Source organism: Hyla sarda, chromosome 8 (genome assembly GCF_029499605.1).
Source record: "Hyla sarda isolate aHylSar1 chromosome 8, aHylSar1.hap1, whole genome shotgun sequence".
NCBI classification, from domain to species: Eukaryota; Metazoa; Chordata; class Amphibia; order Anura; family Hylidae; genus Hyla; species Hyla sarda.
Genome location: NC_079196.1, coordinates 117,560,001 through 117,574,978, shown reverse-complemented (window position 1 = coordinate 117,574,978; position 14,978 = coordinate 117,560,001). Strand labels below are relative to the sequence as shown.

Genomic DNA, 14,978 nt, shown 5'->3' with positions numbered 1-14,978 from the left:
ATGCTCCATCAGAGTGCAATGGTCGCCTGTCCTTTTTTTAAGTGATGATGTGGGTTTAGCCTGTGCTGTATGTATGTATGGGTGGCTGACTGCCACCCACCCAGAAAGTGTATGGGAGGCTGGTTGGCTGCCACAGCCTTCCTTCCATTCCTATGAGTAATGTGAGTGCTCATGAAGGGGACATGGTTGGGTCCACCCCTTTCCCGGTTATCCCCTCTAGGCCTTTTGGCTTAGATCAAGTGTAAAAAAAGAAAGGATCTTGCGACAGATCGCATCCTGAGGCACGTTTTTTTTTGTGTGAATACTTGCACTTGGGTGACTTGTGAGCACATACTGATACATACGTTCCCTATCTGGGGACCATAAATTAAATGGATTTTTGAGAAAGGGAGCTGATTTGGAAGCTTGCTTCTGTCGCCCTATGCATTGACCCGATGTGGCAGTATCTTCGGGTAGTGAACAGTGCACCACCCCATTCCAGTGTTAAACAAGAAAGATTCTCATTTAATCCTCCGTGGGTGAGAATTTGAGTTTGAGAATTGGAGACCAAAATGATGAGTTGCACTGACTGGTTTATGAACGTCTATTCATTTAGCGTTTTAATGACCATGTTTGCACACTGATTGGTGTAAAAAAATAAAATAAAACTAAATAATAATAATCTAGCACACCTGTGCAGGTTTGACATGACATGACAGGTAGCTGTCTTGTGGGTGGTGCTGAATCCTGTTAAATGACATGAGGGTCTCATGCCTATACACAAGGGTGTGTCATTGCTGTTGCTTGACCATGCATTGGTTTCTGTGGTCAGTGAATGATAAAAACAAAATTTACCATCCATTGATGGATGGGAAATCCGCCATGAGGCATTTGTTTTTAGAAACTGCTGCTCACAACCAATGTTGCAATGGAGTGTCTCCATCTGCTGGTGGTATTGGAAAGGCATTAGTGCTATGACAGGGTCTGAAGAAGAAGAAGAAGAAGAAGAAGAAGAAGACGGAAAAAAATATATATAAAAAGAAAAAGAGAGAGAGAGAGAGAGACTGACTTAGTGAGCGAGTGAGTGAGAGAGTGAGAGTGAGTGAGAGTGAATGAGTGAGTGAGTGATTGAGTGAGTGAGTGAGTGAGTGAGAAGAACAAATGAGTTAAAGCAAGTGAGTGAGAGAGATCGAATGAATGAAAGTCTGAATGACAGAAAGAAAAAAGGATGAAGAAAGAAGCATGAAGAAAAAAAAATGTATATGGAGTTGCTGACATGAGTGCAATCTACAAAGCCGTTGAGGCTGATCCTCATGGGAGGATTATTGCACCAGGACCCTTAGCACTTTTAAAATGCCATTCAATGCCACGGGCTAGATGTAAACTGCAGATGACCATGTTGTGGTAGTTACCATGGATACCCAAGTGATGTGTGAGCTAACACATAGGCCCAACAGATTCCAAGAAGGCCAGAATCACCAGCGGCACCACCATCGATTGTCAGGTCACCCGGATTCAGCAAATACCAGAGTCCAAAATGATGCAGGTTTATACTGTTAATTTTCAGTTTATCGTTACAGTTGGTGTTATTCCATGTCGGAAGGGACGCAGCTACAGCCAGTGGGGTAACTAGAGACAGGCAGGCAGCTATGTGCAACAAAGGTAGGCGTGTTGTTTTCATATGCAGATCTGAAATATTGTCTTATATGCAAGAGGAGGAGTGATGGGGGTTCAGGCAAAAGCCAGGCTATGGATTGCATTGCTAAATGCTCCATCAGAGTGCAATGGTCGCCTGTCCTTTTTTTAAGTGATGATGTGGGTTTAGCCTGTGCTGTATGTATGTATGGGTGGCTGACTGCCACCCACCCAGAAAGTGTATGGGAGGCTGGTTGGCTGCCAGCCTTCCTTCCATTCCTATGAGTAATGTGAGTGCTCATGAAGGGGACATGGTTGGGTCCACCCCTTTCCCGGTTATCCCCTCTAGGCCTTTTGGCTTAGATCAAGTGTAAAAAAAGAAAGGATCTTGCGACAGATCGCATCCTGAGGCACGTTTTTTTTTGTGTGAATACTTGCACTTGGGTGACTTGTGAGCACATACTGATACATACGTTCCCTATCTGGGGACCATAAATTAAATGGATTTTTGAGAAAGGGAGCTGATTTGGAAGCTTGCTTCTGTCGCCCTATGCATTGACCCGATGTGGCAGTATCTTCGGGTAGTGAACAGTGCACCACCCCATTCCAGTGTTAAACAAGAAAGATTCTCATTTAATCCTCCGTGGGTGAGAATTTGAGTTTGAGAATTGGAGACCAAAATGATGAGTTGCACTGACTGGTTTATGAACGTCTATTCATTTAGCGTTTTAATGACCATGTTTGCACACTGATTGGTGTAAAAAAATAAAATAAAACTAAATAATAATAATCTAGCACACCTGTGCAGGTTTGACATGACATGACAGGTAGCTGTCTTGTGGGTGGTGCTGAATCCTGTTAAATGACATGAGGGTCTCATGCCTATACACAAGGGTGTGTCATTGCTGTTGCTTGACCATGCATTGGTTTCTGTGGTCAGTGAATGATAAAAACAAAATTTACCATCCATTGATGGATGGGAAATCCGCCATGAGGCATTTGTTTTTAGAAACTGCTGCTCACAACCAATGTTGCAATGGAGTGTCTCCATCTGCTGGTGGTATTGGAAAGGCATTAGTGCTATGACAGGGTCTGAAGAAGAAGAAGAAGAAGAAGAAGAAGAAGAAGACGGAAAAAAATATATATAAAAAGAAAAAGAGAGAGAGAGAGAGAGACTGACTTAGTGAGCGAGTGAGTGAGAGAGTGAGAGTGAGTGAGAGTGAATGAGTGAGTGAGTGATTGAGTGAGTGAGTGAGTGAGTGAGAACAAATGAGTTAAAGCAAGTGAGTGAGAGAGATCGAATGAATGAAAGTCTGAATGACAGAAAGAAAAAAGGATGAAGAAAGAAGCATGAAGAAAAAAAAATGTATATGGAGTTGCTGACATGAGTGCAATCTACAAAGCCGTTGAGGCTGATCCTCATGGGAGGATTATTGCACCAGGACCCTTAGCACTTTTAAAATGCCATTCAATGCCACGGGCTAGATGTAAACTGCAGATGACCATGTTGTGGTAGTTACCATGGATACCCAAGTGATGTGTGAGCTAACACATAGGCCCAACAGATTCCAAGAAGGCCAGAATCACCAGCGGCACCACCATCGATTGTCAGGTCACCCGGATTCAGCAAATACCAGAGTCCAAAATGATGCAGGTTTATACTGTTAATTTTCAGTTTATCGTTACAGTTGGTGTTATTCCATGTCGGAAGGGACGCAGCTACAGCCAGTGGGGTAACTAGAGACAGGCAGGCAGCTATGTGCAACAAAGGTAGGCGTGTTGTTTTCATATGCAGATCTGAAATATTGTCTTATATGCAAGAGGAGGAGTGATGGGGGTTCAGGCAAAAGCCAGGCTATGGATTGCATTGCTAAATGCTCCATCAGAGTGCAATGGTCGCCTGTCCTTTTTTTAAGTGATGATGTGGGTTTAGCCTGTGCTGTATGTATGTATGGGTGGCTGACTGCCACCCACCCAGAAAGTGTATGGGAGGCTGGTTGGCTGCCAGCCTTCCTTCCATTCCTATGAGTAATGTGAGTGCTCATGAAGGGGACATGGTTGGGTCCACCCCTTTCCCGGTTATCCCCTCTAGGCCTTTTGGCTTAGATCAAGTGTAAAAAAAGAAAGGATCTTGCGACAGATCGCATCCTGAGGCACGTTTTTTTTTGTGTGAATACTTGCACTTGGGTGACTTGTGAGCACATACTGATACATACGTTCCCTATCTGGGGACCATAAATTAAATGGATTTTTGAGAAAGGGAGCTGATTTGGAAGCTTGCTTCTGTCGCCCTATGCATTGACCCGATGTGGCAGTATCTTCGGGTAGTGAACAGTGCACCACCCCATTCCAGTGTTAAACAAGAAAGATTCTCATTTAATCCTCCGTGGGTGAGAATTTGAGTTTGAGAATTGGAGACCAAAATGATGAGTTGCACTGACTGGTTTATGAACGTCTATTCATTTAGCGTTTTAATGACCATGTTTGCACACTGATTGGTGTAAAAAAATAAAATAAAACTAAATAATAATAATCTAGCACACCTGTGCAGGTTTGACATGACATGACAGGTAGCTGTCTTGTGGGTGGTGCTGAATCCTGTTAAATGACATGAGGGTCTCATGCCTATACACAAGGGTGTGTCATTGCTGTTGCTTGACCATGCATTGGTTTCTGTGGTCAGTGAATGATAAAAACAAAATTTACCATCCATTGATGGATGGGAAATCCGCCATGAGGCATTTGTTTTTAGAAACTGCTGCTCACAACCAATGTTGCAATGGAGTGTCTCCATCTGCTGGTGGTATTGGAAAGGCATTAGTGCTATGACAGGGTCTGAAGAAGAAGAAGAAGAAGAAGAAGAAGAAGAAGACGGAAAAAAATATATATAAAAAGAAAAAGAGAGAGAGAGAGAGAGACTGACTTAGTGAGCGAGTGAGTGAGAGAGTGAGAGTGAGTGAGAGTGAATGAGTGAGTGAGTGATTGAGTGAGTGAGTGAGTGAGTGAGAACAAATGAGTTAAAGCAAGTGAGTGAGAGAGATCGAATGAATGAAAGTCTGAATGACAGAAAGAAAAAAGGATGAAGAAAGAAGCATGAAGAAAAAAAAATGTATATGGAGTTGCTGACATGAGTGCAATCTACAAAGCCGTTGAGGCTGATCCTCATGGGAGGATTATTGCACCAGGACCCTTAGCACTTTTAAAATGCCATTCAATGCCACGGGCTAGATGTAAACTGCAGATGACCATGTTGTGGTAGTTACCATGGATACCCAAGTGATGTGTGAGCTAACACATAGGCCCAACAGATTCCAAGAAGGCCAGAATCACCAGCGGCACCACCATCGATTGTCAGGTCACCCGGATTCAGCAAATACCAGAGTCCAAAATGATGCAGGTTTATACTGTTAATTTTCAGTTTATCGTTACAGTTGGTGTTATTCCATGTCGGAAGGGACGCAGCTACAGCCAGTGGGGTAACTAGAGACAGGCAGGCAGCTATGTGCAACAAAGGTAGGCGTGTTGTTTTCATATGCAGATCTGAAATATTGTCTTATATGCAAGAGGAGGAGTGATGGGGGTTCAGGCAAAAGCCAGGCTATGGATTGCATTGCTAAATGCTCCATCAGAGTGCAATGGTCGCCTGTCCTTTTTTTAAGTGATGATGTGGGTTTAGCCTGTGCTGTATGTATGTATGGGTGGCTGACTGCCACCCACCCAGAAAGTGTATGGGAGGCTGGTTGGCTGCCAGCCTTCCTTCCATTCCTATGAGTAATGTGAGTGCTCATGAAGGGGACATGGTTGGGTCCACCCCTTTCCCGGTTATCCCCTCTAGGCCTTTTGGCTTAGATCAAGTGTAAAAAAAGAAAGGATCTTGCGACAGATCGCATCCTGAGGCACGTTTTTTTTTGTGTGAATACTTGCACTTGGGTGACTTGTGAGCACATACTGATACATACGTTCCCTATCTGGGGACCATAAATTAAATGGATTTTTGAGAAAGGGAGCTGATTTGGAAGCTTGCTTCTGTCGCCCTATGCATTGACCCGATGTGGCAGTATCTTCGGGTAGTGAACAGTGCACCACCCCATTCCAGTGTTAAACAAGAAAGATTCTCATTTAATCCTCCGTGGGTGAGAATTTGAGTTTGAGAATTGGAGACCAAAATGATGAGTTGCACTGACTGGTTTATGAACGTCTATTCATTTAGCGTTTTAATGACCATGTTTGCACACTGATTGGTGTAAAAAAATAAAATAAAACTAAATAATAATAATCTAGCACACCTGTGCAGGTTTGACATGACATGACAGGTAGCTGTCTTGTGGGTGGTGCTGAATCCTGTTAAATGACATGAGGGTCTCATGCCTATACACAAGGGTGTGTCATTGCTGTTGCTTGACCATGCATTGGTTTCTGTGGTCAGTGAATGATAAAAACAAAATTTACCATCCATTGATGGATGGGAAATCCGCCATGAGGCATTTGTTTTTAGAAACTGCTGCTCACAACCAATGTTGCAATGGAGTGTCTCCATCTGCTGGTGGTATTGGAAAGGCATTAGTGCTATGACAGGGTCTGAAGAAGAAGAAGAAGAAGAAGAAGAAGAAGAAGACGGAAAAAAATATATATAAAAAGAAAAAGAGAGAGAGAGAGAGAGACTGACTTAGTGAGCGAGTGAGTGAGAGAGTGAGAGTGAGTGAGAGTGAATGAGTGAGTGAGTGATTGAGTGAGTGAGTGAGTGAGTGAGAACAAATGAGTTAAAGCAAGTGAGTGAGAGAGATCGAATGAATGAAAGTCTGAATGACAGAAAGAAAAAAGGATGAAGAAAGAAGCATGAAGAAAAAAAAATGTATATGGAGTTGCTGACATGAGTGCAATCTACAAAGCCGTTGAGGCTGATCCTCATGGGAGGATTATTGCACCAGGACCCTTAGCACTTTTAAAATGCCATTCAATGCCACGGGCTAGATGTAAACTGCAGATGACCATGTTGTGGTAGTTACCATGGATACCCAAGTGATGTGTGAGCTAACACATAGGCCCAACAGATTCCAAGAAGGCCAGAATCACCAGCGGCACCACCATCGATTGTCAGGTCACCCGGATTCAGCAAATACCAGAGTCCAAAATGATGCAGGTTTATACTGTTAATTTTCAGTTTATCGTTACAGTTGGTGTTATTCCATGTCGGAAGGGACGCAGCTACAGCCAGTGGGGTAACTAGAGACAGGCAGGCAGCTATGTGCAACAAAGGTAGGCGTGTTGTTTTCATATGCAGATCTGAAATATTGTCTTATATGCAAGAGGAGGAGTGATGGGGGTTCAGGCAAAAGCCAGGCTATGGATTGCATTGCTAAATGCTCCATCAGAGTGCAATGGTCGCCTGTCCTTTTTTTAAGTGATGATGTGGGTTTAGCCTGTGCTGTATGTATGTATGGGTGGCTGACTGCCACCCACCCAGAAAGTGTATGGGAGGCTGGTTGGCTGCCAGCCTTCCTTCCATTCCTATGAGTAATGTGAGTGCTCATGAAGGGGACATGGTTGGGTCCACCCCTTTCCCGGTTATCCCCTCTAGGCCTTTTGGCTTAGATCAAGTGTAAAAAAAGAAAGGATCTTGCGACAGATCGCATCCTGAGGCACGTTTTTTTTTGTGTGAATACTTGCACTTGGGTGACTTGTGAGCACATACTGATACATACGTTCCCTATCTGGGGACCATAAATTAAATGGATTTTTGAGAAAGGGAGCTGATTTGGAAGCTTGCTTCTGTCGCCCTATGCATTGACCCGATGTGGCAGTATCTTCGGGTAGTGAACAGTGCACCACCCCATTCCAGTGTTAAACAAGAAAGATTCTCATTTAATCCTCCGTGGGTGAGAATTTGAGTTTGAGAATTGGAGACCAAAATGATGAGTTGCACTGACTGGTTTATGAACGTCTATTCATTTAGCGTTTTAATGACCATGTTTGCACACTGATTGGTGTAAAAAAATAAAATAAAACTAAATAATAATAATCTAGCACACCTGTGCAGGTTTGACATGACATGACAGGTAGCTGTCTTGTGGGTGGTGCTGAATCCTGTTAAATGACATGAGGGTCTCATGCCTATACACAAGGGTGTGTCATTGCTGTTGCTTGACCATGCATTGGTTTCTGTGGTCAGTGAATGATAAAAACAAAATTTACCATCCATTGATGGATGGGAAATCCGCCATGAGGCATTTGTTTTTAGAAACTGCTGCTCACAACCAATGTTGCAATGGAGTGTCTCCATCTGCTGGTGGTATTGGAAAGGCATTAGTGCTATGACAGGGTCTGAAGAAGAAGAAGAAGAAGAAGAAGAAGAAGAAGAAGAAGAAGAAGAAGACGGAAAAAAATATATATAAAAAGAAAAAGAGAGAGAGAGAGAGAGACTGACTTAGTGAGCGAGTGAGTGAGAGAGTGAGAGTGAGTGAGAGTGAATGAGTGAGTGAGTGATTGAGTGAGTGAGTGAGTGAGTGAGAACAAATGAGTTAAAGCAAGTGAGTGAGAGAGATCGAATGAATGAAAGTCTGAATGACAGAAAGAAAAAAGGATGAAGAAAGAAGCATGAAGAAAAAAAAATGTATATGGAGTTGCTGACATGAGTGCAATCTACAAAGCCGTTGAGGCTGATCCTCATGGGAGGATTATTGCACCAGGACCCTTAGCACTTTTAAAATGCCATTCAATGCCACGGGCTAGATGTAAACTGCAGATGACCATGTTGTGGTAGTTACCATGGATACCCAAGTGATGTGTGAGCTAACACATAGGCCCAACAGATTCCAAGAAGGCCAGAATCACCAGCGGCACCACCATCGATTGTCAGGTCACCCGGATTCAGCAAATACCAGAGTCCAAAATGATGCAGGTTTATACTGTTAATTTTCAGTTTATCGTTACAGTTGGTGTTATTCCATGTCGGAAGGGACGCAGCTACAGCCAGTGGGGTAACTAGAGACAGGCAGGCAGCTATGTGCAACAAAGGTAGGCGTGTTGTTTTCATATGCAGATCTGAAATATTGTCTTATATGCAAGAGGAGGAGTGATGGGGGTTCAGGCAAAAGCCAGGCTATGGATTGCATTGCTAAATGCTCCATCAGAGTGCAATGGTCGCCTGTCCTTTTTTTAAGTGATGATGTGGGTTTAGCCTGTGCTGTATGTATGTATGGGTGGCTGACTGCCACCCACCCAGAAAGTGTATGGGAGGCTGGTTGGCTGCCAGCCTTCCTTCCATTCCTATGAGTAATGTGAGTGCTCATGAAGGGGACATGGTTGGGTCCACCCCTTTCCCGGTTATCCCCTCTAGGCCTTTTGGCTTAGATCAAGTGTAAAAAAAGAAAGGATCTTGCGACAGATCGCATCCTGAGGCACGTTTTTTTTTGTGTGAATACTTGCACTTGGGTGACTTGTGAGCACATACTGATACATACGTTCCCTATCTGGGGACCATAAATTAAATGGATTTTTGAGAAAGGGAGCTGATTTGGAAGCTTGCTTCTGTCGCCCTATGCATTGACCCGATGTGGCAGTATCTTCGGGTAGTGAACAGTGCACCACCCCATTCCAGTGTTAAACAAGAAAGATTCTCATTTAATCCTCCGTGGGTGAGAATTTGAGTTTGAGAATTGGAGACCAAAATGATGAGTTGCACTGACTGGTTTATGAACGTCTATTCATTTAGCGTTTTAATGACCATGTTTGCACACTGATTGGTGTAAAAAAATAAAATAAAACTAAATAATAATAATCTAGCACACCTGTGCAGGTTTGACATGACATGACAGGTAGCTGTCTTGTGGGTGGTGCTGAATCCTGTTAAATGACATGAGGGTCTCATGCCTATACACAAGGGTGTGTCATTGCTGTTGCTTGACCATGCATTGGTTTCTGTGGTCAGTGAATGATAAAAACAAAATTTACCATCCATTGATGGATGGGAAATCCGCCATGAGGCATTTGTTTTTAGAAACTGCTGCTCACAACCAATGTTGCAATGGAGTGTCTCCATCTGCTGGTGGTATTGGAAAGGCATTAGTGCTATGACAGGGTCTGAAGAAGAAGAAGAAGAAGAAGAAGAAGACGGAAAAAAATATATATAAAAAGAAAAAGAGAGAGAGAGAGAGAGACTGACTTAGTGAGCGAGTGAGTGAGAGAGTGAGAGTGAGTGAGAGTGAATGAGTGAGTGAGTGATTGAGTGAGTGAGTGAGTGAGTGAGAACAAATGAGTTAAAGCAAGTGAGTGAGAGAGATCGAATGAATGAAAGTCTGAATGACAGAAAGAAAAAAGGATGAAGAAAGAAGCATGAAGAAAAAAAAATGTATATGGAGTTGCTGACATGAGTGCAATCTACAAAGCCGTTGAGGCTGATCCTCATGGGAGGATTATTGCACCAGGACCCTTAGCACTTTTAAAATGCCATTCAATGCCACGGGCTAGATGTAAACTGCAGATGACCATGTTGTGGTAGTTACCATGGATACCCAAGTGATGTGTGAGCTAACACATAGGCCCAACAGATTCCAAGAAGGCCAGAATCACCAGCGGCACCACCATCGATTGTCAGGTCACCCGGATTCAGCAAATACCAGAGTCCAAAATGATGCAGGTTTATACTGTTAATTTTCAGTTTATCGTTACAGTTGGTGTTATTCCATGTCGGAAGGGACGCAGCTACAGCCAGTGGGGTAACTAGAGACAGGCAGGCAGCTATGTGCAACAAAGGTAGGCGTGTTGTTTTCATATGCAGATCTGAAATATTGTCTTATATGCAAGAGGAGGAGTGATGGGGGTTCAGGCAAAAGCCAGGCTATGGATTGCATTGCTAAATGCTCCATCAGAGTGCAATGGTCGCCTGTCCTTTTTTTAAGTGATGATGTGGGTTTAGCCTGTGCTGTATGTATGTATGGGTGGCTGACTGCCACCCACCCAGAAAGTGTATGGGAGGCTGGTTGGCTGCCAGCCTTCCTTCCATTCCTATGAGTAATGTGAGTGCTCATGAAGGGGACATGGTTGGGTCCACCCCTTTCCCGGTTATCCCCTCTAGGCCTTTTGGCTTAGATCAAGTGTAAAAAAAGAAAGGATCTTGCGACAGATCGCATCCTGAGGCACGTTTTTTTTTGTGTGAATACTTGCACTTGGGTGACTTGTGAGCACATACTGATACATACGTTCCCTATCTGGGGACCATAAATTAAATGGATTTTTGAGAAAGGGAGCTGATTTGGAAGCTTGCTTCTGTCGCCCTATGCATTGACCCGATGTGGCAGTATCTTCGGGTAGTGAACAGTGCACCACCCCATTCCAGTGTTAAACAAGAAAGATTCTCATTTAATCCTCCGTGGGTGAGAATTTGAGTTTGAGAATTGGAGACCAAAATGATGAGTTGCACTGACTGGTTTATGAACGTCTATTCATTTAGCGTTTTAATGACCATGTTTGCACACTGATTGGTGTAAAAAAATAAAATAAAACTAAATAATAATAATCTAGCACACCTGTGCAGGTTTGACATGACATGACAGGTAGCTGTCTTGTGGGTGGTGCTGAATCCTGTTAAATGACATGAGGGTCTCATGCCTATACACAAGGGTGTGTCATTGCTGTTGCTTGACCATGCATTGGTTTCTGTGGTCAGTGAATGATAAAAACAAAATTTACCATCCATTGATGGATGGGAAATCCGCCATGAGGCATTTGTTTTTAGAAACTGCTGCTCACAACCAATGTTGCAATGGAGTGTCTCCATCTGCTGGTGGTATTGGAAAGGCATTAGTGCTATGACAGGGTCTGAAGAAGAAGAAGAAGAAGAAGAAGAAGAGACGGAAAAAAATATATATAAAAAGAAAAAGAGAGAGAGAGAGAGAGACTGACTTAGTGAGCGAGTGAGTGAGAGAGTGAGAGTGAGTGAGAGTGAATGAGTGAGTGAGTGATTGAGTGAGTGAGTGAGTGAGTGAGTGAGAACAAATGAGTTAAAGCAAGTGAGTGAGAGAGATCGAATGAATGAAAGTCTGAATGACAGAAAGAAAAAAGGATGAAGAAAGAAGCATGAAGAAAAAAAAATGTATATGGAGTTGCTGACATGAGTGCAATCTACAAAGCCGTTGAGGCTGATCCTCATGGGAGGATTATTGCACCAGGACCCTTAGCACTTTTAAAATGCCATTCAATGCCACGGGCTAGATGTAAACTGCAGATGACCATGTTGTGGTAGTTACCATGGATACCCAAGTGATGTGTGAGCTAACACATAGGCCCAACAGATTCCAAGAAGGCCAGAATCACCAGCGGCACCACCATCGATTGTCAGGTCACCCGGATTCAGCAAATACCAGAGTCCAAAATGATGCAGGTTTATACTGTTAATTTTCAGTTTATCGTTACAGTTGGTGTTATTCCATGTCGGAAGGGACGCAGCTACAGCCAGTGGGGTAACTAGAGACAGGCAGGCAGCTATGTGCAACAAAGGTAGGCGTGTTGTTTTCATATGCAGATCTGAAATATTGTCTTATATGCAAGAGGAGGAGTGATGGGGGTTCAGGCAAAAGCCAGGCTATGGATTGCATTGCTAAATGCTCCATCAGAGTGCAATGGTCGCCTGTCCTTTTTTTAAGTGATGATGTGGGTTTAGCCTGTGCTGTATGTATGTATGGGTGGCTGACTGCCACCCACCCAGAAAGTGTATGGGAGGCTGGTTGGCTGCCAGCCTTCCTTCCATTCCTATGAGTAATGTGAGTGCTCATGAAGGGGACATGGTTGGGTCCACCCCTTTCCCGGTTATCCCCTCTAGGCCTTTTGGCTTAGATCAAGTGTAAAAAAAGAAAGGATCTTGCGACAGATCGCATCCTGAGGCACGTTTTTTTTTGTGTGAATACTTGCACTTGGGTGACTTGTGAGCACATACTGATACATACGTTCCCTATCTGGGGACCATAAATTAAATGGATTTTTGAGAAAGGGAGCTGATTTGGAAGCTTGCTTCTGTCGCCCTATGCATTGACCCGATGTGGCAGTATCTTCGGGTAGTGAACAGTGCACCACCCCATTCCAGTGTTAAACAAGAAAGATTCTCATTTAATCCTCCGTGGGTGAGAATTTGAGTTTGAGAATTGGAGACCAAAATGATGAGTTGCACTGACTGGTTTATGAACGTCTATTCATTTAGCGTTTTAATGACCATGTTTGCACACTGATTGGTGTAAAAAAATAAAATAAAACTAAATAATAATAATCTAGCACACCTGTGCAGGTTTGACATGACATGACAGGTAGCTGTCTTGTGGGTGGTGCTGAATCCTGTTAAATGACATGAGGGTCTCATGCCTATACACAAGGGTGTGTCATTGCTGTTGCTTGACCATGCATTGGTTTCTGTGGTCAGTGAATGATAAAAACAAAATTTACCATCCATTGATGGATGGGAAATCCGCCATGAGGCATTTGTTTTTAGAAACTGCTGCTCACAACCAATGTTGCAATGGAGTGTCTCCATCTGCTGGTGGTATTGGAAAGGCATTAGTGCTATGACAGGGTCTGAAGAAGAAGAAGAAGAAGAAGAAGAAGAAGAAGACGGAAAAAAATATATATAAAAAGAAAAAGAGAGAGAGAGAGAGAGACTGACTTAGTGAGCGAGTGAGTGAGAGAGTGAGAGTGAGTGAGAGTGAATGAGTGAGTGAGTGATTGAGTGAGTGAGTGAGTGAGAACAAATGAGTTAAAGCAAGTGAGTGAGAGAGATCGAATGAATGAAAGTCTGAATGACAGAAAGAAAAAAGGATGAAGAAAGAAGCATGAAGAAAAAAAAATGTATATGGAGTTGCTGACATGAGTGCAATCTACAAAGCCGTTGAGGCTGATCCTCATGGGAGGATTATTGCACCAGGACCCTTAGCACTTTTAAAATGCCATTCAATGCCACGGGCTAGATGTAAACTGCAGATGACCATGTTGTGGTAGTTACCATGGATACCCAAGTGATGTGTGAGCTAACACATAGGCCCAACAGATTCCAAGAAGGCCAGAATCACCAGCGGCACCACCATCGATTGTCAGGTCACCCGGATTCAGCAAATACCAGAGTCCAAAATGATGCAGGTTTATACTGTTAATTTTCAGTTTATCGTTACAGTTGGTGTTATTCCATGTCGGAAGGGACGCAGCTACAGCCAGTGGGGTAACTAGAGACAGGCAGGCAGCTATGTGCAACAAAGGTAGGCGTGTTGTTTTCATATGCAGATCTGAAATATTGTCTTATATGCAAGAGGAGGAGTGATGGGGGTTCAGGCAAAAGCCAGGCTATGGATTGCATTGCTAAATGCTCCATCAGAGTGCAATGGTCGCCTGTCCTTTTTTTAAGTGATGATGTGGGTTTAGCCTGTGCTGTATGTATGTATGGGTGGCTGACTGCCACCCACCCAGAAAGTGTATGGGAGGCTGGTTGGCTGCCAGCCTTCCTTCCATTCCTATGAGTAATGTGAGTGCTCATGAAGGGGACATGGTTGGGTCCACCCCTTTCCCGGTTATCCCCTCTAGGCCTTTTGGCTTAGATCAAGTGTAAAAAAAGAAAGGATCTTGCGACAGATCGCATCCTGAGGCACGTTTTTTTTTGTGTGAATACTTGCACTTGGGTGACTTGTGAGCACATACTGATACATACGTTCCCTATCTGGGGACCATAAATTAAATGGATTTTTGAGAAAGGGAGCTGATTTGGAAGCTTGCTTCTGTCGCCCTATGCATTGACCCGATGTGGCAGTATCTTCGGGTAGTGAACAGTGCACCACCCCATTCCAGTGTTAAACAAGAAAGATTCTCATTTAATCCTCCGTGGGTGAGAATTTGAGTTTGAGAATTGGAGACCAAAATGATGAGTTGCACTGACTGGTTTATGAACGTCTATTCATTTAGCGTTTTAATGACCATGTTTGCACACTGATTGGTGTAAAAAAATAAAATAAAACTAAATAATAATAATCTAGCACACCTGTGCAGGTTTGACATGACATGACAGGTAGCTGTCTTGTGGGTGGTGCTGAATCCTGTTAAATGACATGAGGGTCTCATGCCTATACACAAGGGTGTGTCATTGCTGTTGCTTGACCATGCATTGGTTTCTGTGGTCAGTGAATGATAAAAACAAAATTTACCATCCATTGATGGATGGGAAATCCGCCATGAGGCATTTGTTTTTAGAAACTGCTGCTCACAACCAATGTTGCAATGGAGTGTCTCCATCTGCTGGTGGTATTGGAAAGGCATTAGTGCTATGACAGGGTCTGAAGAAGAAGAAGAAGAAGAAGAAGAAGAAGAAGACGGAAAAAAATATATATAAAAAGAAAAAG

At 43.3% G+C, this 14,978-nt stretch overlaps 9 pseudogenes; all 9 read left to right on the top strand.

Annotated features, from left to right (window-relative positions):
• The first annotated feature begins 209 nt into the window (after positions 1–209).
• Positions 210–473, top strand: LOC130287305 (U2 spliceosomal RNA; annotated as a pseudogene).
• A 1,479-nt stretch (positions 474–1,952) lies between these two features.
• On the top strand, positions 1,953–2,216 carry LOC130287304 (U2 spliceosomal RNA; annotated as a pseudogene).
• A 1,479-nt stretch (positions 2,217–3,695) lies between these two features.
• Positions 3,696–3,959, top strand: LOC130287303 (U2 spliceosomal RNA; annotated as a pseudogene).
• Positions 3,960–5,438: 1,479 nt separating this feature from the next.
• LOC130287302 (U2 spliceosomal RNA) lies at positions 5,439–5,702 on the top strand (annotated as a pseudogene).
• A 1,479-nt stretch (positions 5,703–7,181) lies between these two features.
• On the top strand, positions 7,182–7,445 carry LOC130287300 (U2 spliceosomal RNA; annotated as a pseudogene).
• A 1,494-nt stretch (positions 7,446–8,939) lies between these two features.
• Positions 8,940–9,203, top strand: LOC130287298 (U2 spliceosomal RNA; annotated as a pseudogene).
• A 1,473-nt stretch (positions 9,204–10,676) lies between these two features.
• LOC130287297 (U2 spliceosomal RNA) lies at positions 10,677–10,940 on the top strand (annotated as a pseudogene).
• A 1,479-nt stretch (positions 10,941–12,419) lies between these two features.
• LOC130287296 (U2 spliceosomal RNA) lies at positions 12,420–12,683 on the top strand (annotated as a pseudogene).
• A 1,475-nt stretch (positions 12,684–14,158) lies between these two features.
• Positions 14,159–14,422, top strand: LOC130287295 (U2 spliceosomal RNA; annotated as a pseudogene).
• The last annotated feature ends 556 nt before the right edge of the window (positions 14,423–14,978 follow it).